General features: G+C 48.3%; 1 protein-coding gene across 3 annotated transcripts in view; it reads left to right on the top strand.

Annotated features, from left to right (window-relative positions):
• Window positions 1–946: 946 nt before the first annotated feature.
• Window positions 947–22,467, top strand: part of Rassf2 (Ras association domain family member 2) — a 48,360-nt gene continuing 26,839 nt past the window's right edge. Inside the window, exons 1-2 of one of the 3 annotated variants that reach the window (XM_070006831.1) lie at window positions 947–978; window positions 2,073–2,132. The gene's annotated coding sequence lies outside the window, so the exon portion shown is untranslated. Of the gene's footprint in view, window positions 979–1,025; window positions 1,252–2,072; window positions 2,133–10,749; window positions 10,838–22,467 lie in introns of those variants that run through there. The other 2 variants (XM_070006830.1, XM_070006832.1) reach the window with 2 other exon arrangements.

The raw sequence follows: 22,467 nt of genomic DNA on the forward strand, positions 1-22,467 counted from the left end.
ATTTATTTCAATAGAGAAGGCCGATCAGTGGCCTCCTTGTTCAGAGGGTAGCTGACAGTTTCCAGCACCACCCTGCAGCTGCATTTTAGATTCTGCAGACTTTTGTGGCCATTTATAACATTGTTTCTAAGGGAGACGCATTCCAAGATCCAAACAATGAATTTAGTAAAGAATGTCTGGCTTCCAAGCAGATAGGATGAGCTGGTCTGCTGGTCGGGGTGTACCTGGGGGCTGGCCACCCGTTAGCAGGGTGGGAAGCGGAGAAGGTATTTGCAGCCAGGGTGTTCAGAGACCTCTTGTGCACTCAGAGTGTCAGGAGGTCCAGGGATGGGGCGACGGTGTGGGGGGGGGGGGTGCGGTGAGAGCCGGACAAAGAAACCTGGCCTCCTTCACATTGCAGTCACGTCCGGCAGCCCGCGAAGTCCAAGGGGCCGGCTTAGCCCCTGTACTCTGCGCAAACCCATGTCGGGAATGAGCCGGGGATGTTTCAAAGCAAAACACACCGCGCAAAACCCCGCACCTTCTCTGCGCGGGGAATCCGGGGCGCTCGAAGGACTGGGGTCTGTGGCGCTTGGGGGACTGCTCCCTGGGAGTGGCTGTCACCGAGCGCCAAGTCTCCATCCCGGCTTGGAGAGAGGGTCAGCGGCCCTGGGGTGAGGGGAGCCTGCCCCTCCTCCCGCCCCATACTCCTACCCACTCCGCACCCCCCCACCCCCCCCCCCCCCGGGCCCGGCCCGGGAAGGGACGCTGGCCAGGCGGAGGCTGGGACTCGCTGGCGGGGAAAGGGGCGGAGGGGGGGGGGGACGCGCAGACACAGCTTTGTCTAGGAGGGAGGGGAGAAGCTCCGCCCCGTAGTGGGGAGGGGAGGGGAGGGAGGAGGCAGGCGGGGAGGAAGAAAGGCCAAGGAGAGGGCGGGGCGGGGCGGGGGTGTGAGATGGAGAGCGAGAGAAAGAGGAGGAGAGAGGACGGCCGGGCTCGGTAGGGCTGATCACGGCAGAGGGGCGGGAAGGAGGGCGAGGAGGGGCGGAGGGGAGCAAGGAGGGCGGGGCGCCCGGCCCCCCTCAGCCCCCATCACGCCGCCGCTGGCCGGCCCTCCCTGGCGGGATTGAACCCCAACTGCAGAGAGCTGGCCCAGGCGCCGGTGGGAGCCAGACCCCCCAACATTCCCCATGAATCCCCGCAGCAGCACCCCCACTTTCAAACTACACAGTCGCTGTGGTGCGCGCGGGATGCAGCTGGCCTCGGACGCAGGCAAGGCGCGGGGCGCGGGGCGCTGGAGCCCGGTACTGGGGCGCACGGTGCGGGGCGCGGGGCGGTCCCCACCATCTCGCCTGAAGTTTTCCCGCGATGGCCCTTGTCTGGTTCAACTCAACCTCCCAGTCTTCCCCTGCCACCGGTGCCCTCCCCTCTGCCCGGCCACAGGCGGTTCCCTTGTATGCCGATTGATTGCCCCTAGGGCCGCGTTGGAGAGGAGGCTCAACCGGCCGGCTTTCTGGCCCAAGAAAGTTGTGGCTCGGAGCTGATCCTCCTCGACTAGCCCCTTGAGGGGACACCCACCCTTGATCTAGGGTCTCCGGACCTCCCTATCGAAGTGAGGCCGAGCAGCAGGTGCGGGGATCGCAGGCCAGGATAGTCCTGGGGAGGATCTGACCCCCCACTCCACCCCCTTCCTCCCGGTGCCCGGACAGTCCCCTAGCTGGGGGGAGCGGGGGGGGCGTGGTCCTCGGTCTCTGGGTATCTCTCCACCCGTCTCGGGAGCGGTTGCCGGAGGTGGCTGGGGACCTAGCTTTGAGTTCTCTGGCGCCCCGAGCGAGCGAGGCAGGTGCCTGGCGCTGCTGGGAGGGGAAGGAGGGGGGGGGGGGGAGGGAAACCACTTCTGCATTTCAAGGGCTTAGTTTGCACTCAGCTCGAATGGGGGATAGACGCGTGGCTGTGGCCTGGCACGGACACTGGGGTTCTACGTTTCACTTTCGGGGTGCTACGTGGATTCTGGACGGTGCCCAACAGCCCCCTGCGCCTCTGTGACAAGCTGAGCGCCAGGCCCCTCAACGTTTTGTGCACTTTATCCCTAGGTGTCTGCAATCCAGGGGGTCTAGATCGCCTTCTCCGGGGAAGTAGAGGAGCCGGTAATAGTAAGTACCTTCCTTGTGATGAATGATGTGTGAAGGAATGCGCTGGCAAATAGCCATTTGTCACGGACCCCACTCTGTTCCTGCCTCAATTGGTCTCGGTACAATGGGAGGAAAGGATTAAAAAATCTATAGCGGGAGTCTGAGCCAGGGGCCTTCCTTCAGGAGCACGTGGAGGAGGGCTCATCTGAGCTTGACCTACCTTCCTTTTCAATTCACACTGATTAAGGGAAACTTGCGGCAAGTGTGCTGAGGGTTAAATAAATAAACCTTTGTAGCTGAGATGTATTGGATTTGAGAAGGGAGGCAGTGGAGACATCAAACCATATAGCTGAGGTGGCTGAGCTTGGAGACTGTGTTTGCTTTTGCTGTTGTTGTTGTTTGTTTGTTTTTATGCTGATACTGGAGCTTGAAGGGGGGGGTGGCTTCTGTTCTCTCCCTTGATTTCGCTCTCACTTGAGCCTCAGTTCCACTTCTGGCTTTTTTTTTTTTTCCTTTCTTTCTTTCCCCCACTGGCTACTTAGAGATAAGAATCTTATGAAGTTTTCTGCTCAGCTGACTTCAAACCTTGGAGTTTCAGCCGGTTGCAGATGGCTCACAACTGTCATCCTAGCTACTCAGGAGGCTGAGATCTGAGGATCTCGGTTCAAAGCCAGCCTGAGCAGGAAAGTCCGTGAAACTCTTATCTCCAATAAACCACCAGAAAACCGGAAGTGTCACTGTAGCTCAAGTGGTAAAGCGCTAGCCTTGAGCTGAAGAGCTGAGGGACAGTGCCCAGGCCCAGAGTTCAAGCCCCACGACCACCGCCACCAACAAACAAAAACAAAAACCACCTTGGGGTTTCAGATCTCAGTCTCCTAAGTGGCTAGGATTACAAGTGTGAGGCACCAGCACCAGGGCTGGATGGTTTTGGAGAGAGGTAGTTCTCACCCTGAGAAGAGATGGAAGCATAGCATGTATCCTTTCTGGGTGCCTAGGGGTATGGGTTGGTAGAGTTTTGGGTTCCCTCTATTAGGGAACCTGGAAGGCTAGACTCACTCCTCCTTTAGCAAGTGAGGGAGCAGAAGAAAAATGTTAGGATGACAGAGGATAAAATCTGGACCACAGCCTTGATCATGCAAGGACTCCATTACTTTCCTTTATGATGTTGAAATCCCATTAGAATGATGAGGGCCATCTTGGAGGAGCCTGTATGACAAAAGGCAGAGGAGTCTGGGGTTCTCAGGTGAACCTACTTCCAGAGAAGGCATGGAGTATGCCAGGTGAACCAGTACATGGGCTAAATGGTGCGTACCCTATCTCCAGCCAGCATCACCCCCACATTCCTGAGGGTGGTCTCTGTGTCCATAGGACTCCACAATTTTCCTGTGAGCATCGCTTTTTGTTTCTTTGTTTTTTTTGGGGGGGGGCGGTCGTGGGGCCTGAACTCTGGGCCTGGGTGCTGTCCCTCAGCTCTTCAGCTCAAGGCTAGCGCTCTACCACTTGAGCCACAGCGCCACTTCTGGCTTTTTTCTTTCTGCTTATGTGGTGCTGAGGAATTGAACCCAGGGCCTCAGGCATGCAAGGCAAGCGCTCTACCACTGAGCCATCTTCCCAGCCCCGAGCATCGCTTTTGGGAAGTTCAGGCCTTCTTTCAAATTTGTGTTATTGAGCTGGGCACCAGTGGCTTACACCTGTAATCCTAGCTACACAGGAGGCTGATTCCTGAGGATTGCAGTTTGACACCAGCTCTGGGCAGAGAAGTCCCCATTAGATTCTTATCTCCAGTTAACCATTCAAAATCGGAAGTGGTGCTGTGGCTCAAATGGTAGAGCACTAGCCTTGAATGCAAAAAGGCTCAGAGACAGCACCCAGATCTTGAGTTCAAGCCCCACAACCGACCAAAAGAAAAAAAAATGTGGCTGGGTGCCGGTGGCTCATACCTGTAATCCTAGCTACTCAGGAGGCTGAGATCTGAGGATCATGATTCAAAGCCAGCCCAGACAGGAAAGGCCATGAGACTCTTATTTCCAATTAACCAGTAGAAAATTGGAAGTAGGGCTGTAGCTCAAGCAGTAGAGTGCTCACCTTTAGCTGAAAAGCTGTGGGATAGCACCCAGGCTATAGTCCCACAACTGACAAAACAAAAACCAAACAAACAAAAGTCAGTTAAGAGTCAGTGGGGAATGGTACTCTACCCCTTGTTGACTCTACCTCTTGCTTTCAGTCTCTCAACTAGCTTTCTTGTCCTACCCACAAGGGACATCGCACTGGCCCGTGGGTTTCTCTTAGACTTCTTGGTCTGCTACATGGCATCCCAGAGCCAGGCTTCTTGTCTGCATTCTGTGTGTGAGCTGCCTGGGAATGACTGAGGAAGCTGGCTGGAGAGGTGCCCAGGGCCATGCATCTTGGCAACTCTGCTACCTCAAAGGGCTGGACTGTTGGGCTTGTTGGAAAGAGGACCAAACACAAAAGAGTCTGATAACTGCTTTCTGTTCTCCTTGGGTTACTTTGGCAGGAAGTATTCCCACTGCCTGGGAAAAGGGGGTGTAGAAATTGCCAGAGTCCTAAGGAGCGGCTAGGAGATGGACTGGGAATCCCCAAAGCTGATCAAGGGATTGACTCCTCTGCTCTCAGTATAAAATGGGGCAGGTCTCAGTAGCGTGCTTGGTATGGAAGATGTCTTTTTTTTTTTTTTTAAATCAGTTGTGGAGCTTGAACTCAGGGCCTGGGTGCTGTCCTGAGCTTTTTTCTTTTTCTTTTTCTGAAGACTAGTGCTCTACTACTTTGAGCCACAGCTTCACTTTCAGTTATTAGGTGTTAATGGGTGATAAGTCTCACAGACTTTTCTCCCAGTGTGGCTTTGATCCTCAGATCTCAGCCTCCTGAGTAGTTAGGATTACAGGTATGAGCCGCCAGCAACTGGCTTCGAAGATGTCTTTAAGTAGAGCTGCTGAGAGCTGTCCCAGCTGGATTTAATAAAGCTGGGGTATACGTAGCAGTCTCTCCTGACATGTCCCATCCTTCACAGTATGTTTTTTTAATATATTTTTTTAACCCCAATGATACACTGTCCTATTTAAAAACCTCCTTTAGGTGTGGTAAGCACTCACAGGCCCATGATTGCTGGTTTCGTTTATTTGTCCTGCTTGTGGGTTTCTTAAGAGGAGGTGCCCTTGTAAGGATGGGGGCTGGGCAGGAGGTGCAGTAAACAGGGCATCCTGGCTGCCAGTGGATCATTGTTGATTATCCAGAGAAGTTTCAGAGCCTTAATCACAGGTTGGTGAGCTATATGGATAATAGCTTGGGGCTACAGAATTTCTGCCTGAGGCAGCAGTGGCCAAACCAGAGAGGGAAAATATCTCAGAGAAGAAAGAGATGGGGAAGAGCAAGTGGTTAATTCCAGTGAGCCAGACAAAGTGATTTTGAAAGGCTTTTCCTCATTATTTGTAATAGAGAGTTTGGCTTGCATTCCATCATTTTCTAGAATACAGGCTAATAGGTACCATCACTGTCCTGCTTGTGTTCCCTTAGCCACAACCAGTGATGGAGAAGGTATACGAATACCCCAACTCCCTCATCTCTGCTGGGATGACGTTAGGGTATGCTGTCTGTGAAGTTCTTAGCAGGACTGACTCCTCCTTGCTCACAGTAGTCACTCCCTCTCTTCCCTGGCTAGCTTTCTTTCTGTCTCATTTCCCTGCTCCCTTGTATTTGCCCTTGAATCCTTGTCACAGTGTCCACATCTCGGAGTAGCCAACCTAAGACAGGCTTTATTCTGTAGTTAAAAGCTGGAAGTTACAGTAACTTTCTCCCTTCCAGGTAGTAACCAGGCCCGACCCTGCTTAGCTTCCGAGATCAGACGAGATCGGGGCGCATTCAGGGTGGTATGGCTGTAGACAACAACTTTCTCACAGTGATCCTATAAAAGTCAGAGGAACTATCTTCTTGTAGTCAAGGGTGGGACCTGGCACTCTAGAATTCGGGAAAACATTCAATGTCTCACTAGTTAATACAGAAGGGGGATGGATTTGAGAGTGTGGGATTGTAGAATCCTACATGGAGAGTTACAGTCCTTTGGAGAAAGAGGTTGTTCTTAGGTGAAATGAGAAAAGTGTGGTCTTCTGGCAGGGATATTCATACCCAGGTTATATTCAGTGGTCATTGGTAAAGGTTTAGCTACTGACTGACTGTCTGAGGGGTGGGTTAGAGAATTTGCCAGTTTCTGTGGTATAAATATTCCCATCATCACTGTGTCAAACTACCAACATGGTATCATTAAGCTCTGAGTTGGCAAGAGTTATTAAGCATGAGCCCTTGAGAGCCAGCTGGAGCCAGCTCCGGCACACAGCTGACTGTAACTGAACTGGAATGCGACCCCAGTGACCTCAATTTTCAATTGTATACACAAAGAAAGGGAGGCTAAGAATTGTAACCTGGGGTGCATTTAAGCACTGCCCTGAATCACTGTGTGAGACAGTTCTGGGGTTCATATAATGATTATTGAGATGTTTATGCTGAGTTTTCCTGGACCTGTTTCCCCATTGCTAAGGTCAGGGCTTAGGATGGTCCCATACATCCATTCTAGCCCCTAGAAAGAACCCATTGCATGTTCTTTCTTATGCAGTCAGGAATGAAATTCTTTTGTGTGTCCATATTTGTGGCATGGACTATCAGTCACCCAGCACTTGACACTCCTAGATTCTCCTTCTGGGCAAAGGAATTCAATAGATGGTAACCCACCCCTGTATACCAGGTTCCCTTCATGGCACAGGCAAGGTGACATCGCCACTCCCCACCCCCACAGAAACCCTGGGAGGGGGCTAGGAAGATTTTGGTTTCTCATGGGAACGATGGTCCCTAACTTTATGAAATACTATGCAACATCATAGAAATCCAAGGAAGGATTATAGTATTACATTATAATATTATAGTATTATATCATAGTATTACATTATAATATTAATAAGACAAAATTCAACATCCTGGAGTTGTTACTCTCTTCCTGCTCTATGAACACCTCCCACCCCCAGGGAGTTCCTGATTCAGCAATTCCACTAAGGCTATAATTGGACAAGTGCATTGGAAATCCCTTACACCATTATTTGTAACAATCAACAATAACATTAAAAAAATAAAGCTAAATACTCTACCATTATAAATGGGTCAATTATAGTTTATCTGTGTATTAGGATAATGTATGGCTTCAAAAAAAGCTACAGATGTATAGTGATAAAGATAGAGAAATACAACTACTTTCTAAGAAGCAGGTAATAACAGTGTGTCATTTTGTAAAATCTGTCATCTTTGGGATTTGTGTTTAGAAGATGTATGCATGTATAATAATGGTGATGCATTGGGTGATAGAATTTTGGAAGATCTTGATTTCCATCTATTTGTTTTTATAGGCAATATTTTTATGTTTTATTATAGTAAAATGTATATCATAAAATTTACCCTTTTAACCTTTGAGTGTACATGCGTACACATGCATGCGTACATATGTATGTGCACGCGCACGTGTTCACACACACCCACACCAATTCTGGGGCTTGAACTCAGAGCCTGGGTGCTACCTCTTAGCTTTTTCTGCTCAAGGCTAGTGCTCTGCTACCTGAGCCACACTTCCACTTCTGGCTCTGTGGTGGTTAGCTAGAAATAAGAGTTTCATGTTTATGGGCTTTCCTGCCCAGGCTGACTTCATACCAAAATCCTCAGATCTCAGCCTCCTAAGTGGATAGGATTATAGGCATTAGCTATCAGCATTTGGCCCTCTTTACTATTTTAAGTGTATAATTTAATGGCATTAATTGCATTCACCGTCTTGTGTTTGTGAATGTCAACATTTCCATTTCTAGAGCTTTTCAATCATCCCAAACAGAAACTCTATACCATTAAACAATAACCCCTCATCCCCTCCTTCCTTGATTCTACTTACTATCTTAGTGAATTTTCCCATCCTTGGCACTCCATAGAAATGGGGTCATATGGCATTTGTCCTTTTGTGGATCTTGATCTTTTCAGTGTGTAATAGAAATGAAATTCCTGGGAGAGAGTTGTGGTTTTGCCTCTCTGGTACCATTTGGCAGGGCCATGGGTTCCTGGCTAATCTCCTGCCCTAGGGCAGGTGTCAGTTCCATTTCAGCCTGGCAGGACAGAGGTAGGTAGCTGGGGCTGAGGAGGGCAGTCCTGCTGACCTGGAAGCTGGGCTCAAGTGTGGCTTTCTGGATGCTGGTGGCTGGAGCTCAGACCCTAGAGCCCTGCTGCTAAACAGTCTTATGCCAGGGTTATCTATGTGGCTGTTGTGTTTGGGAGGCTAGTACATGGTGGCCTTGACACAGTACTTGTCCTTTAGTGAATGAGGAAGATTCAGCCATATAGAGTTGTTGAAACCAGCCTACTTAACCACTGAAAGTCTTAAATTTTCCTATTTTTATATTAGTATATGCCAATTGCAGACAAGGATTTCATTTCCATCCATGAGTATGATGCACTTTGAACAAATTCACCCTTTCTATTACTTCTTCATATCTTTTTCCCTTCCAAGTCTCAAATTTTCTATTTCAAGATATATCTATATCTATATTTGTATCTATATATCTATAATTTTTTTTCTCTTTGTGTTGGTACTGGGGCTTGAACCCAGGGCTTTAGCACTGTCCCTGAGCTTTTGCACTCAAGGCTCTATTACTTGAACTACACTCCATTTCTGGCTTTTTGGTAGTTAATTGGAGATAAGAGTCTTGTGGACTTTCCTGCCTGGTCTGTCTTCAAACTATAATGCTCAGATCTCAGCCTTCTGAGTAGCTAGGATTGTGGATGTGAGCCACTAGCACCTGGCTTCAAGAATCTTTTGGGTGTCCTAAACCCTGTGGCTAAACATGACCTGCTGAGAAGCCATCATGGTAGCCTCAGGTATGGCTGTTGAAATACTTTGTTAGAGCACAGCGTGTAATACCTTTAGTTAGTAGAGTCCTGAGGGTACTCTAGGGAACAGTAGTAGATGAGAAGTCTCAGATAACACCTTCTTCCCAAAGCTCCATGTAGGACAGCACAGATATCTGAGGTGAGGATTGCTCTACTGTGCGTGGGAGGGGGTAATTGGGGCTCTGGTGGAGCAAGATGGGATTCAGTACAATATGTGTGCATATTTGAGGTCAAAGGAGGTCAGGAAGCCATGAGACTCAGAACTAGGAAACCAGGTCTTGTAGCTTTATTCCAGGGTCACAGGAGGAGTCAAGCAGCTTTTCTCTGGCCTTGTTCTCTAAGCCTTTCAGTTCTTTAAATGAGCTCAGGTTGGGCATGCCAACCCTCCAGCCTGCTGGTCCCTGGGTGCAGGGCTGGGAGGCCTCTCCAGAAGTTAGAAGTCTCTAACCTGGCTCCATCTTTTCATCTGTTCAGTAGGAGGCTGCCCTTTTGATTTCAAGCAGTTAGGAAAGTATAAAGAAGATTCTTTACAAATAGCCTTTGAAGACCCTGTAGGAAAAGATCTTCCCTCCCTCCCTCCCTCCCTCCCTCCCTCCCTCCCTCCCTCCCTCCCTCCCTTCCTTCCTTCCTTCCTTCCTTCCTTCCTTCCTTCCTTCCTTCCTTCCTTCCTTCCTTCCTTCCTTCTTTGTTGGTCATGGGGCTTGAACTCAGGGCATAGACACAGTCCCTGAGCTCTTTTGCTCAAGGGTAGTGTTTTACCACTTTAAGCCACAGCACCACTTCCGGTTTTCCCGTACTTAGAGATGAGAGTGTCACAGATTTTCCAACTTTCCTACTTGGCCTGGCTCTGAACCATGATCCTTAGGTCTTAGCCTCCTTAGTAGTTAGGATTACAGGCATGAGCCACAGTGCCTGGCTAAAGTTCTGTTTTTCATAGTTTTGATTTTCCTGTAGGGTTAGTCAGCTAGTCTCAGGCAGGTAGAGGATAGTATGAAGATGATGTTGTGTAAGACTTCCCCTTGGCCCGTGTGTTGACCCAGTGTGTTGGGTGTTTCTGGTACTAGGACATAGCTGAGATCAGCTATGTAACACACACCTCATTGGATTTGTTAATACTGTTTAAAGAAGGTAGGGAAAAAGACCTGTAGTGGGAGGACACAGTGTATGCCAGACCTTTCCCCCACATTTCCCAAGAAATGTGCCCATGTGTGATGTGTGTGTGTGTGTGTGTGTGTGTGTGTGTGTGTGTGTGTACATGCACTTGTGCAAGTACTGAGACTTGAACTCAGGGAGTGGGCACTTCCCCTTAGCTTTTTCTGTTCAAGACTAGCATTGTACTGCCTGAACCACACTCCCACTTCCTGCTTTTTGATTGAAGATAAGAGTCTCATAGACTTTCCAGCTATCTTCAAACTGTGATCACAGTTCTCAGCCTCCTGAGTAGCTAGGATTACAGGGGTAAGCTACTGGCACCCAACAAGGCCAGTCATTCTTGCTTTTCATTTCCAAACCTGACCCCAGGTAACAACCAGAGGAAACCCCAAGACCTCTGTATGCAAAGCTCAGTCTCAGTCAATAGCACCAAAAAAGGAAGAAGTGCTGGGGTTCCCCTCAGGAAAGGGATGTGAGGTCAGAGGTGAGTCTCAGAGTGGTCTGTGACTTGGCAACCACTCAGTAAACAGGACGTGGGGCCCTCACAGAAAGCTATGCTCAGAGGAAACAGTGGCCAGGCGCCAGTCCTCTCACCTGCTGGGATCAATCAGCATATCTGCAGAGCTGGGAGACAATTCACAGATGAGCAAGTAAGAGCTTGAGGGATGTGGGCCTTAGGCCCTATGAAGGCTCAACCTTCCTGGGAATCAGGGCTCCACTTACTTTTCATTTTATTGTATTGTGGTTTTTTTGTCGCTTTTGGGGCTTGAACTCAGGGACTGGGTGCCGTCCCTGAGCTTTTTGCTCAAGACTAGCACTCTACCGCTTTGAACAGCTCCACTTCTGGTTTTCTGATGGTTAACTGGAGATAAGAGTCTTATGGGGACTTTTCTGCCCAGGCTGGCTTCAAACTGCAATTTTCAGATCTCAACCCCCTGAATGGCCTGGATTACAGGTGTGAGAAACTGGCTCCAGGGCTCTGCTTAGGTCTCCAATGATGAGACTGGAAGGAAACTTAATTTGCCCTTTCCAGCTCAGATGGTAAAACTGCCCTAATAAAATCATCCTTGATTTGGAGAAATGCAGGTCAGGAAGTTCTGCCTTGTATTTGCTTTACTGGGTCAGTGTAGTCTTCACCCATGGCCCATGCTTCTCTGGGGCCAAACCAGTCACATAGAATTTCCCTCACGGTAGAATTTTAGTCCACAAGTGGCCCTACAGCAATGTAAGTTTCCTTCTAAACACCTCTCCAAAAGTTCAAAAGCCTTTGGATGCCTGAAGTACTTCCATCTAGCACCTATCTGGTTTAGATGCCCTATGGTGGCTCACACTCACTCACCTGCCCAGCACTTGCCAACTGGTGTGGAATAGGAAATAGGACCCATAGAAGTGAGGTGGATGAACAGGACCTGTGCCTGGCCTTTGCCAGAGCTGAGGCTTTTTCTGGGGTGAGGGTGGTTTATGGGCCCTAGGATGGGGAGTGGACTATGTGGGTAAGGGTCTAGCTCTGTAACTGCCAGTGTCCGGGCCCTTGAGTAGGGACCTGTCCCCGGCCCGTGGGATCTGCTTTTTCTATAGTCTGTCCATTGAGCCAGTCATGTCATCCCTCGCTTATCCTCCTGCCCCAGGACTCTGGACCCTTTGGCTGGTAACTGTAGCTAGAGCCAAGTCCCAGCTGGGCACTGTAAAAGGAGCACTGAGCTTTGTGCCAGCTGTACGACTTGGAATAAGTCACCTACCCTCTGGGACTTCTGTTTCCTCATCAGTAAAATGATGAAACTAAGGCCTTCCCTGGGGCTCCAGGAAGGATGAAGATGACGCCTGTGAATAGCAGAACCAGCATCTCCAGAGCTTGTATGGCCTCAGTTCCTGACTCCACCTGTCACTGAATCAGAGCCAAGGGCAGGCTTCTGGATTTTGCACTGTCAGCTCTGCAAGGGAATCTGAAAGCCATCACTCCTAGAGGCCCTCTCCTCTAGATGACTGCTGGGTCCTTTGATCTTACATGGCAACTCCCTCTCTCTCACCCCAAGGGAAGCTGTAGTGTGCAGGATTTCTGCTTTGTGAGCTATCTTGAGTGTGAGCCTTAGCTCTGCCCCTGGCTGGGTTTTTGGCCAAGGTTGTGGCTTCTCTGAACCCCAGTTGTTCTTCTGTAAAATAGGGATAATAATCTCTCTTCCCCTCGCCAGTCCTTCCTCTCCTTCCTCCCTTCTCTCTCCTCTCCCTCCCCTATCTCCTCTTTTCTCCTCTCCTTTCCCCTTTTCCCTCTCCTTCCCATCCTTCTCCTCATCTTGTCTCTCTCCCCTCCCCACATTGTCTTTACCTTACCCTATCCTTCATCTTGCCTCCCCTTAGGTTTGCTTTGCTTTCAGTCACCAGGGTTGGAACCCCGGACCAGCACAAGTATTCTACTACTGAGCCAAACCCTATGTTGTTTCCTCCTCCTCCTCCTCCTCCTCCTCCTCCTCCTCCTCCTCCTCCTCCTCCTCCTCCTCCTCCTCCTCCTCCTCCTCCTCCTCCTCCTCCTCCACCTCTTTCTTCTGTTTGTGTGTGTGTGTGTGTGTGTGTGTGTGTGTGTGTGTGTGTGTGTGTGTGCGCGCATGCGTGTGTGCACCCACGCTCCTGTCCTGGGGCTTGAACTGCGGTCTTGGGCACTGTCCTTGAGATTCCTTTGCTCAAGGCTAGTGCTCTACCACTTGAGCCAGAGCTCCATTTTGGGGCTTTTCTAGGGGATAGTTTATTGGGGATAAGAATTTCATGGACTTTCCTAACTAGGCTGGCTTCAACCCATGGTCCTCAGATCTCAGCCTCCTGGGTAGCTAGTATGTTTCTTTTTCAGTGGGGTTGTTGTGAGGGTTAAATGGTATGTAGCAGGTCTTTGAGAACTCACAGTAAGCTGGTAAACTGTGGTGTGTGGGCCTGTCTGTTGGTCACATACACAGCTAATGTCTTACCATTAGCACATTATCGGAGGCTCTCTAATTTTTCTGTTCCCTGTTTGTGGAGAAACTAGATTTTGAGAACCTCTGAAACTATTGGTACTTCTGGGCTGAGCCCTTTTCAATCAGTTTCCTTAGTGCTCTTGCTTCTGGGGCAAGGCCAAGCAACCTCTTCTCCAACCAATGCTTAAAATTTTTTGGGGGTGGGGCAAAAGCTTTTGTTCATAGTCTGAAGCTTTGGTGAGCTTACTAAACCTTGTACTTGACTTCTAGGCTCCTTATGGTATAAGTAGAACTGGAGTCTTCCCTAGCAGTAGTGCTGGGACAGCCAAGGCAGAGGGGAGGTGGGCAGAGGAGGAAGTGGGGGGTGTATGGGGAGGAGGAGGGGTGTGAGGGGGGCCTGGGGGCCTGGAAAGGGGATGGAGGAGTTTATGTCTGGAAGGCTCCTGGGTGAGCAGATCTGAGGCCCTCTCTTGACAGACACAGGCAGGTGGAAGGCAGAGTATTGGGCACCATGCCTAGAGCAGGCTCAAGTTGGTGAACTACTCTGTGGAATCTCTTGCTATCTCTCCATCTTGGCAGAGCCCCCAGTCCACTGCTCAAGTCTCCTTCCTTGTGTTGCAATGGGGCTGGGGTTTCCTGTTTGCCCGGGGGCACTTCCTGCCCGATCTGAGGAGGCTGAAAGAAGCGCCCTGTCTCCTCTATCACTACTCGGTTGCAAAGTGAGTCCCTTACCACACCTGACCAACTCAGTACTTTACACTGGAGTATGAACCACTAGTCATCTAACTTTGTCTTCCAACCTAGGAGATCTAGATTGTTCCCCAAAGGAGGGTCAGGCTCAGAGAAGAGTTAGGGACAGGCCCCAAAAGGGGAAACTGTGGGTTCCAGCAAACATTTCCTGTGTATCTAGAGCCCCAGCTGACTTCCTGACATTTGTGACTTGGTACCTTCGTTTGCAAACAGGCTCTTTGCACTCACTCTGCCTGTACCTGCTGATCCATGGCAACACTCCACACTGTCTCTCCTTGGAAATATTAATAATGGGAGTGGGTGCTGAATATGCAACTCAGTTGGCTTTTAGATGACTCTATTCCTTCCTTTCTTCAATGGCTGCCTTGAAGTACATTTTATAGAGTCACCTGGTAGTGTCTAGATCTGTCCCTCAGACTTCATGGTGCTTCTCAGCACTGGCTGTACCCTGACAGGATCTGGGAAAAAAGGCACTTATAGCCTGGACATCTGGATGTTCGAAACAAACTCTTTCCCACCCACTTCTCTGCCCCAATTGTGGAAGGGAAAGGTCACATGTCTTAAGGTCAGCTGCTTCCTCCTCCCATCCCCATTCTTGGTTTAAGCCAGGCCTTTCCAAGGGCCTGAGCATCCTGGGAATTCCCCGTGGAAGGCCATCCGTGCCCTAAGTCCATCTGTCCCTTCTCCCAGGTGTATATTCTCTAAGACTAGGGCTACCCTGGTCCTGAACATTAATTATTGTCCTTCCCCCACTGGTCAAAGCTGAGGTGGAGGTGGGGTGAAGGTGGGATTTGTTTCTGTTACTCAACTGGGAAAACAGTTCAAGAAACGAGGAACAAAAGCATGGCCAGGCCACTGGTGGCTCAGGCCTATAATCCGAGCTACTCAGGAGGCTGAGATCTGAGGAGTGGGGCTCAAAGCCAATCTGGGAAGGAAAATTTAGGAGATTCATCTCCAATTAACCACCAGAAAACCAGAAGTGGCACAGTAGCTCAAAGGGGTAGAGTGCAAGCTTTGAGCAAAAGAGCTCAGGGACAGCGTCCAGGGCCTGAGTTCAAGCCCGGCAACAGCAACAACAACAAAACAGCCACCAAAGGGGCTCTCCATCTGCCTCACTTTGGACTTTCCCATCACAGGCTGGGGATTTCTGTTCTGCTTTTCCCCCCTCTCCTCTGAGACTTCTCAGACAGCAAGTAAGATGAAAGATACTTAAACTGTAGTTTCTGTCTGGTGTCAGACTCTCTGACTATGGGGTGGTGAGGGCATCAGCATTTGGAGGAACCAAGTTGCTAAGTACAAAGGGATTCTACTGCCTGTGGCAAGAGTTCTAGGGCCTTCCCCACATCCTGGGGCTTTTTGAGACTTGGCATCTGCTTTCCTCACGGAAGTTGAGCCTTCCAATTTCTAAGGGTTGGACTCCAGGGGGAGGCCTCCAGTGGGAATTTGGAAACACCTGAGACTCCTTGCAGCAATGGTGACAGAGCGGTCCAGAGCTTGCCGTCTCCATTGCATGACTATGCCTAGTGCCAGGCGCGTCTTGCATGGGCAACTCCTTACCCAGCTTGGCATGGGTGGGGCATGCTTCAGTTCCAACATGGGGCTGCTGTGGTGGACGCTGCTCATTTCTTTTTTTTTTTTTTTTTGTCGGCCGTGGGGCTTGAACTCTGGGCCTGGGCACTGTCTCTCAGCTCTTCAGCTCAAGGCGAGCACTCTACCACTTGAGCTACAGCGCCACTTCCGGTTTTCTGGTGGTTTATTGGAGATAGGAGTCTCACGGTCTCTCCTGCCCGGGCTGGCTTTGAACCGCAATCCTCAGATCTCAGCCTCCTGAGTAGCTAGGATTACAGGCGTGAGCCACCAGCGCCCGGCGACGCTGCTCTTTTCTTAGCTGCCTCTGTATCCTGAGACTAGTTTTTATAGGGAATGCCTGTGAGCTCACCCCTCCTCCCAGGGGTGGTTCTCTACCGCTGACCAACTGGCACAGTTATAATGCCCCACAGCTGGACAACCTTGTGCCACTCTCTGCCACTCAGGGCCCTCTTGGCAGGTGGCTGGCCTCTGGAGGGACCCATGCGAGTCTTAGCTCCAAGGCTGCTTGACCCTGCTTCCCTCACTCCTAGGTTTCTCTTCAAGACACTTCAAGAGTGCCAGGTGCTGGGGTTGGGAAGGTGGCTCAGTGGTAGAGTGCTTGCCTCACATGCCTGAGGCTCTGGGTTCGATTCCCCAGCAACACATAAACAGAAAAAGCCAGAAGTGGTGCTGTGGCTCAAGTGGTAGAGTGCTAGCCTTGAACTGAAGAGCTGAGGGACAGTGCCCAGGCCCAGAGTTCAAGCCCCACTACCAACCAAAAAAAAAAGAAAAGTGTCAGGTGCTAATGGCTCACACCTGTAATCCTAGCCACTTAAGAAACTGAGAGCTAAGGATCACTGTTCCAAGCTAGCCCGGGTAGGAAAATCTGTGAGATTTCAGGCTGGGAATTGTGAGGCTCAGGGAGGAAGCTCCAGGCCCAGGTAAATGCCGTGAAGAAGGGCCAGCTGAGCATGAGCACTCACAAACACTGGCCAGCTCTTATAAACGAACACTGGCTCAGCCAGGGTCAGCAGGGACAGTTCAGAGGAAGCAGTAAGTTTGGATGAATGTTTAGGAGACATGTGAGCTTGCTTGGGCCTGAGGAGAAGGAGGGGGACACCCACAGAAAATGAAACACAGGCTCAGCTGGCTTTCTGTGGAGGGTCACAGTTAATGTGGTGGAAGTGTTCATTTACAAGAATATTCCCATGAGTCTTTGGGAAGACCCTGCCCCCTAAATTGTCTTTGAATCAGGCCACAAGTTATAATAGAGCCAGGTGCCAGTGGCTCACACCTATAATCTAGCTACACAGGAGGCTGAGATTTGGGGATTGAGGTCAAAGCCAACTGGGGCTGAAAAGTTTGTTAGACTCTTCTCTCCAATGGATCTCCACACAGGACAAGTTAGATCCCACTGGCAAACTGGATGATATCGCCAAACCCAGAACATTCTGTCAAAGCATGAAGCTAGTGTCAGAAGGGTAAACTGACTGGTTTGAGGCCCCAGTGAGGAATTATGTGAATAGAACCTGAGAGACTAATGTCCCATCTAGTGAAGTCCAACAATATTTACATCTTCCAAGGTGTGGGTTTGTTAGTTTGTTTTTTTTAGCAGACCTTTTTTGGTGAATATACACTGCAATTCAATATACTTCATTTTCTAAAGGAATTTTTCCTAAAAGCATGTACTGGTTTAGAATTCCTGAGGCAATAAACAATCCTGTTCATAGGAGGGAGTTCAGTAGATTTAAATGTTTTAGACTCTCAAATATCAGCTTTATATTAATCATTTATCTGTAGCTTGATACCTATAATCCTCACTACTCAGGAAGCAGAGATTGAGAGAATTGAAGTTTGAGAGAGGCCAGTGTGGCTACAAAACATGAGACCCATCTTAATCAATAGCTGGGCACAGTGGTATGAACCTGTCATCTTAGTTGCATGGGATGTATAAATAGGTAGATAAAAGTCCAGGCCAGGGGCTGGGAAGGTGGCTCAGTGGCAGAGCGCTTGCCTTGCATGCCTGAGGCCCTGGGTTTGATTCCTCAGCACCACATAAGCAAAAAAAGAAAAAAGCCATAAGTGGCGCTGTGGCTCAAGTGGTAGAGCGCTAGCCTTGAGCTGAAGGGCTGAGGGACAGCGCCCAGGCCCAGAGTTCAGGCCCCATGACCGGACCCCCCAAAAAAAAGTCCAGGCCAGCAGCCTGGGCAAATATGTGAGACTTTATTAGAAAAATGTAAACAGGGATGGGGATGCGGTTGAAGTGGTAAAGCATCTGCTGAGAAAAATACAAGGCCTTGAGTTCCATCTCCAATATTACCAAAAAGATATATATGCATAAAATCTGACGCCTTTCTTGTTCCTTTCCTTGCTCTCCTTCCTTCCTTCCTTCCTTCCTTCCTTCCTTCCTTCCTTCCTTCCTTCCTTCCTTCCTTCCTTCCTCCCTCCCTCCCTCCCTCCCTCCCTCCCTCCCTCCCTCCCTCCCTCCTTTCCTCCCTTTCTTCTTTCCTCCCTCTCTTCCTCCTTTCCTTCTTTCCTTCCTTCCTTCCTTCCTTCCTTCCTTCCTTCCTTCCTTCCTTCCTTCCTTCCTTCCTTCCTTTCTTTTCTTCCTTTCTTCCTTCTTGCTTGCTTTCTGTTGTGGGGCTTGAACTCTAGGCCTGGGCACTGTCCCTGGGCTCTTCAGCTCAAGGCTAGTGCTCTACCACTTGAGTCATAGCACCACTTCCAGTTTTTTGAAGTGGTGTTATGACTCTTATCTCTGGTGGAGATGAGAGTCTCACGGACTTTCCTGCCCAGGCTGGCTTTGTACCACAATCCTCAGATCTCAGCCTCCTGAATAGCCAGGATTATAGGTGTGAGCCACCAGTGCCCAGCTTTGCTCTCTCCTTTCTGAACCTAAGATAGACGAGATGTTTCAATCCTATGCCTGAGTGCTGGCTGATGTGTTCCCTCTCCTCCCATTCTTTCCCATCACACTGTGGGACACGATGCTTATAAATAATTCTTACAAGCAGTTTGGAGCACAGAAGGGCTTCATCGGTTCTAGATAATCACAGGGAGCGCAGAAGGGCTATTAGCAGCTGGCTGAGTGAAGCCCTCTCTCCAAGGCCACAGATGTTGGCAGCCACCCTTAGAGGAAATCTCCAATTGAATCCACATTCCAACCCCATAAGCCATCTTCCTCTGACCCTTCCTTGTGTGAGGAACAATACTCTGTTTAGGATATAACTCTAAATTTCCGGCCCTTTGTTACCACTGCTGCTGTTTGCCTTATACTGTATGTAAATTTAGCTGTTTTTTTTTTTTTTTTTTCTCTTCAGCTGGCTGAGAGTAGACAGAGATTTGTGGTTGGTGGTGGTGGTGGTGGTTGGAAAGTTCATGAAGAGATACAGGTGTCCTTGAGACAGAGGGGTTGAGTCCTAGATTCATTTACTTCTCATTTCAATCCAACAACATGGCAGATACATTTAAATAATTTCCTAATATTCCTCTCCTAAGAAAATATAAAAGTAAGAAAAGACGTATATGGGGAAAAGTCAAGCCAAGACAACATGATAGGGCAACGTGAATTTGTAGGCTGGATTTATTGCTATGACCTTAGTAAGATCACACAATAGCTAGAAGGTTGTAGGGCTGTGAAGAATTGCCACATTTGGGACCATCAGACCACTTTGTCAGTACTCGGATTTGAACTCAGAGCTTTAAGTTTGCTAGGCTGGTGCCTTACCACTTGAACTCCCAGTAGGACTACTTGCTTTGTACCAATATAGTAAATAAAAAATGATCATGGGCTGGGCATCAATAGCTCACAGCTGTACTCCTAGCCACTCAGGAGGTTGAGATCTGAGGGTCATGCTTTGAAGCCAGCCCAGGCAGGAAAGTCCATGAGACTCATATCTCCAATTAACCATCAAAAAATTGGAAATGGAACCATGGCTCAAGTGGTAAAGCTATAACCTTGAGCACAAAATCTCAGGGACAGTGACCAGGCCCTGAGTTCAAGTCCCAGGATGGGCACACACACATACACACAAACATATACATATACACATTCAATAAAATCATGGAAGTAGAGCATATTTTCACAGATTTATTAATAATTAGAAGTAATATTTTTCTGTGAACATATCCTTTGTTCATCAAAAGGGTGTTCTTCCTCATTCATTTATTCATTTAATTTATTGTGCAGATTCTGGGGCTTGAACTCAGGGCCTGGGCACTGTCCCTAAGCTTTTTTGCTTAAGGCTAGCTTCACTTCTGGTGTCTGGTGGTTAATTGGAGATAAATGTCTCACAGATTTTCCTGCCCAGGCTGACTTTGAACTGCAATTCTCAGATTTCAGCCTCCTGAGTAGCTAGGATTACAGACATGAGCCACCAGCACCCAGCTCAACATTTATAATATTGAGACGTGCATTATTTATTTTGCTGGAAGGAGTAGAGAGATTTTGCTTCCCTATCTTCCCCTTTCCAAAGGCCTGTCCATTTTCTAGTGACATTTATTTGGTTAATCTTTCCCCTGCTATTTAGAAATATGGCTCACATTCTATGTTCCCAGATATATTTGGGTCTATTTCTGTAGGCTATATTGTTTCATTGATTTGTCTATTCTTTCCTCTAGTACCAACTAGATTTAATAACTATAGAGATGGCTTACCTTCTCTAATTGGTAGTCTCAGTACATTTAAGAGGATATGATATCAAAAGGGTATTATCTTCAGAGCAGAGCAGATTGCTTTCAGATGTAAAGCAAAATTACCAAATTATAGGTTATGATGGAGGCAATGAACAAAGAGAGAGTCCTGTAAGAAATTCAGCCAGTGAATTAGAAGATCAGATGGAGCATTCTGGGAAAAGAAGGGATGGAAAATATAAGTGAAAATGGTATGAGACTTGGAAAGATAGCTTAGGATAGATGGATAGATGTGTGGGTGGATGGATGGATGTTTGGATGTTTGGAAGGGTGGGTGGATAAATGGAGGAATGTATGGGTGAATGGATGGATGTGTGGGTGAATGCATGTGTGGGTGGGTGGATGGATGGACAGGCCTAGACAAAGGAAGTAAGAGTTTACAAAAGAATCCAGGCACTGGTGGCTCATACCTGTAATCCTAGCTACTCAGGAGGCTGAGATCTGAGGATTGCAGTTCAAAGTCAGCCTGGGCAGGAAAGTCATGAAACTCAGAAAACTGGCAGTAGCGCAGTGACTAATGTAGTAGAGTGCTAGCCTTGAGCTGAAGAGCTGCGGGACAACGCCCAGGCCCAGAGTTCAAGCTCCATGACCGACAAAAAAAAAAAAAGAGTTTACAAAAGATGAAACAAGAACAAGAAAGAGGAGACATAACAACAACAACAAAAGGATTAGAATAATCCTCTTACTAGCTGAAGACAGATTCTTATGTTCAGAATGAGGAGAGTATTATTGGCCAGACATATTCATCAGTATTCATCTCATCCCAACTGAAACCAGGCTGTGGAATTGTCTGGCGGAGCTCCCATGAACTTCATGTGGTTTAAATCAGGCTCCAGGCTTCCCTTCCTCCAGCTCCCACCACCAGCTCCTGGCTCCATTGACTGTAGTTTCCTCCAAGTATTCTGAGCTTCCAGAGATAATAGAACAATGCTGTAGCTCTTCTTTTCCCTCCTGCTACAGAGTCTCCTCTTCCTTGACCAACTGGGCTCTTTAGAGCCCTGACTTAGTCCTCTCTATTCTCTCCCTGGTGACCTCATCAGATCTTGACTTCATAGGCTTGCACACAGCTCCCCATCCTGCACAAGTTGGAGTGTGTGTTTCTTGTGCTTGGACACATTACCCCTCACTTTAGCTAGTGTCTCCTCATCTCTTGACTCTTAGTTGGAAGACTCTAGGATTCCCCCCGCCCCCATTCAAGAACACAGGTTCTTCCTGTGTGCTGCATAATAATACATTATTTATTGAAACTTCAGAGAAGCCCTCTGTGTTCTTAGAGTCCCACTTTTGGGCATACAAATGGGCTATGAATTTTCTGAGTGGAACTCAGCTCTCTGCCCCCTCCCCTGACCACTCCTTCCTTCGGAGGCCTCTGTATTGTTTCCTGTGGTTGTCATAACAAATCACCAAAACTCAGGGGCTTAAAACAACATGGGTTTATTGTCTTACAGTTCTGCAGGTTAGAGGTCTAATGTGGTTCTCATGGGGCTAAAATCAAGGTGTCAGAGAGGGCAGGTTCCTTCTGTTTCCAGAGACACATGTTGCGCTCATTGCAATGGTATCCGTGAAAGTGTTTAAGGAACGTACCTTACGTGTGCTATTTAGTTTGAAATGCATTTCAAACAACATGGACTGTCGCTGCAAAGAAGAATGGATGGATAGATAGACATGTGGTAGAATACGATATTAAAATATTAAGGATAAAATAGTAATGATTTCAAGGCTATTCATTGTCTTATTATGTTTCATTTTCCATCTCCTCTTTTTTGTCTATCTCTCTATCTATCATCTATCCCTTTTTGGTTCCAAGGCCTGGAGACACTGTTACTTAGCTTTTTACTACTTGATCCACACCTCCAATTATGGCTTTTTCCTGATTAATTGGAGATAAGAAATCTCATGTACTCTTTTCCCTGGCTGGCTTTGAACCTGGATCCTCAGATCTCAACCTACTGAATAGCTAGGATTACAGGTGTGAGCCACTGGGGTCTAGCATGATTCTTTATTTTTATGTTTGAAAATTCTCTTAACAAAATGAAAAAAAATCCACTGATATTATTACTCAGATAAAACCAGTTTTTATTCATTGGTCTTTATCTAAATAAGTGCCAGTGGTTCCCAACTGGAAGGGATATTTAGTACTATCTGAAGTTGTTTTTGGTTGTTCTGACCAGGGTGATAGTACTGGCATCTAATGGGTAGAGACCAGAGAAGCTGTTAAACATCTTCCAATGCCCAGGACAGGTCTTACTACCAAGAGAAATACACCCTAGATGTCAACAGTGCCAACCAGGATAAAGAACCCTAGACACATTTATGTATCTGAATAT

Source organism: Dipodomys merriami, unplaced genomic scaffold (assembly GCF_024711535.1).
Source record: "Dipodomys merriami isolate MVZ:Mamm:240054 unplaced genomic scaffold, mDipMer1.0.p SCAF_7, whole genome shotgun sequence".
Lineage (NCBI taxonomy): Eukaryota > Metazoa > Chordata > Mammalia > Rodentia > Heteromyidae > Dipodomys > Dipodomys merriami.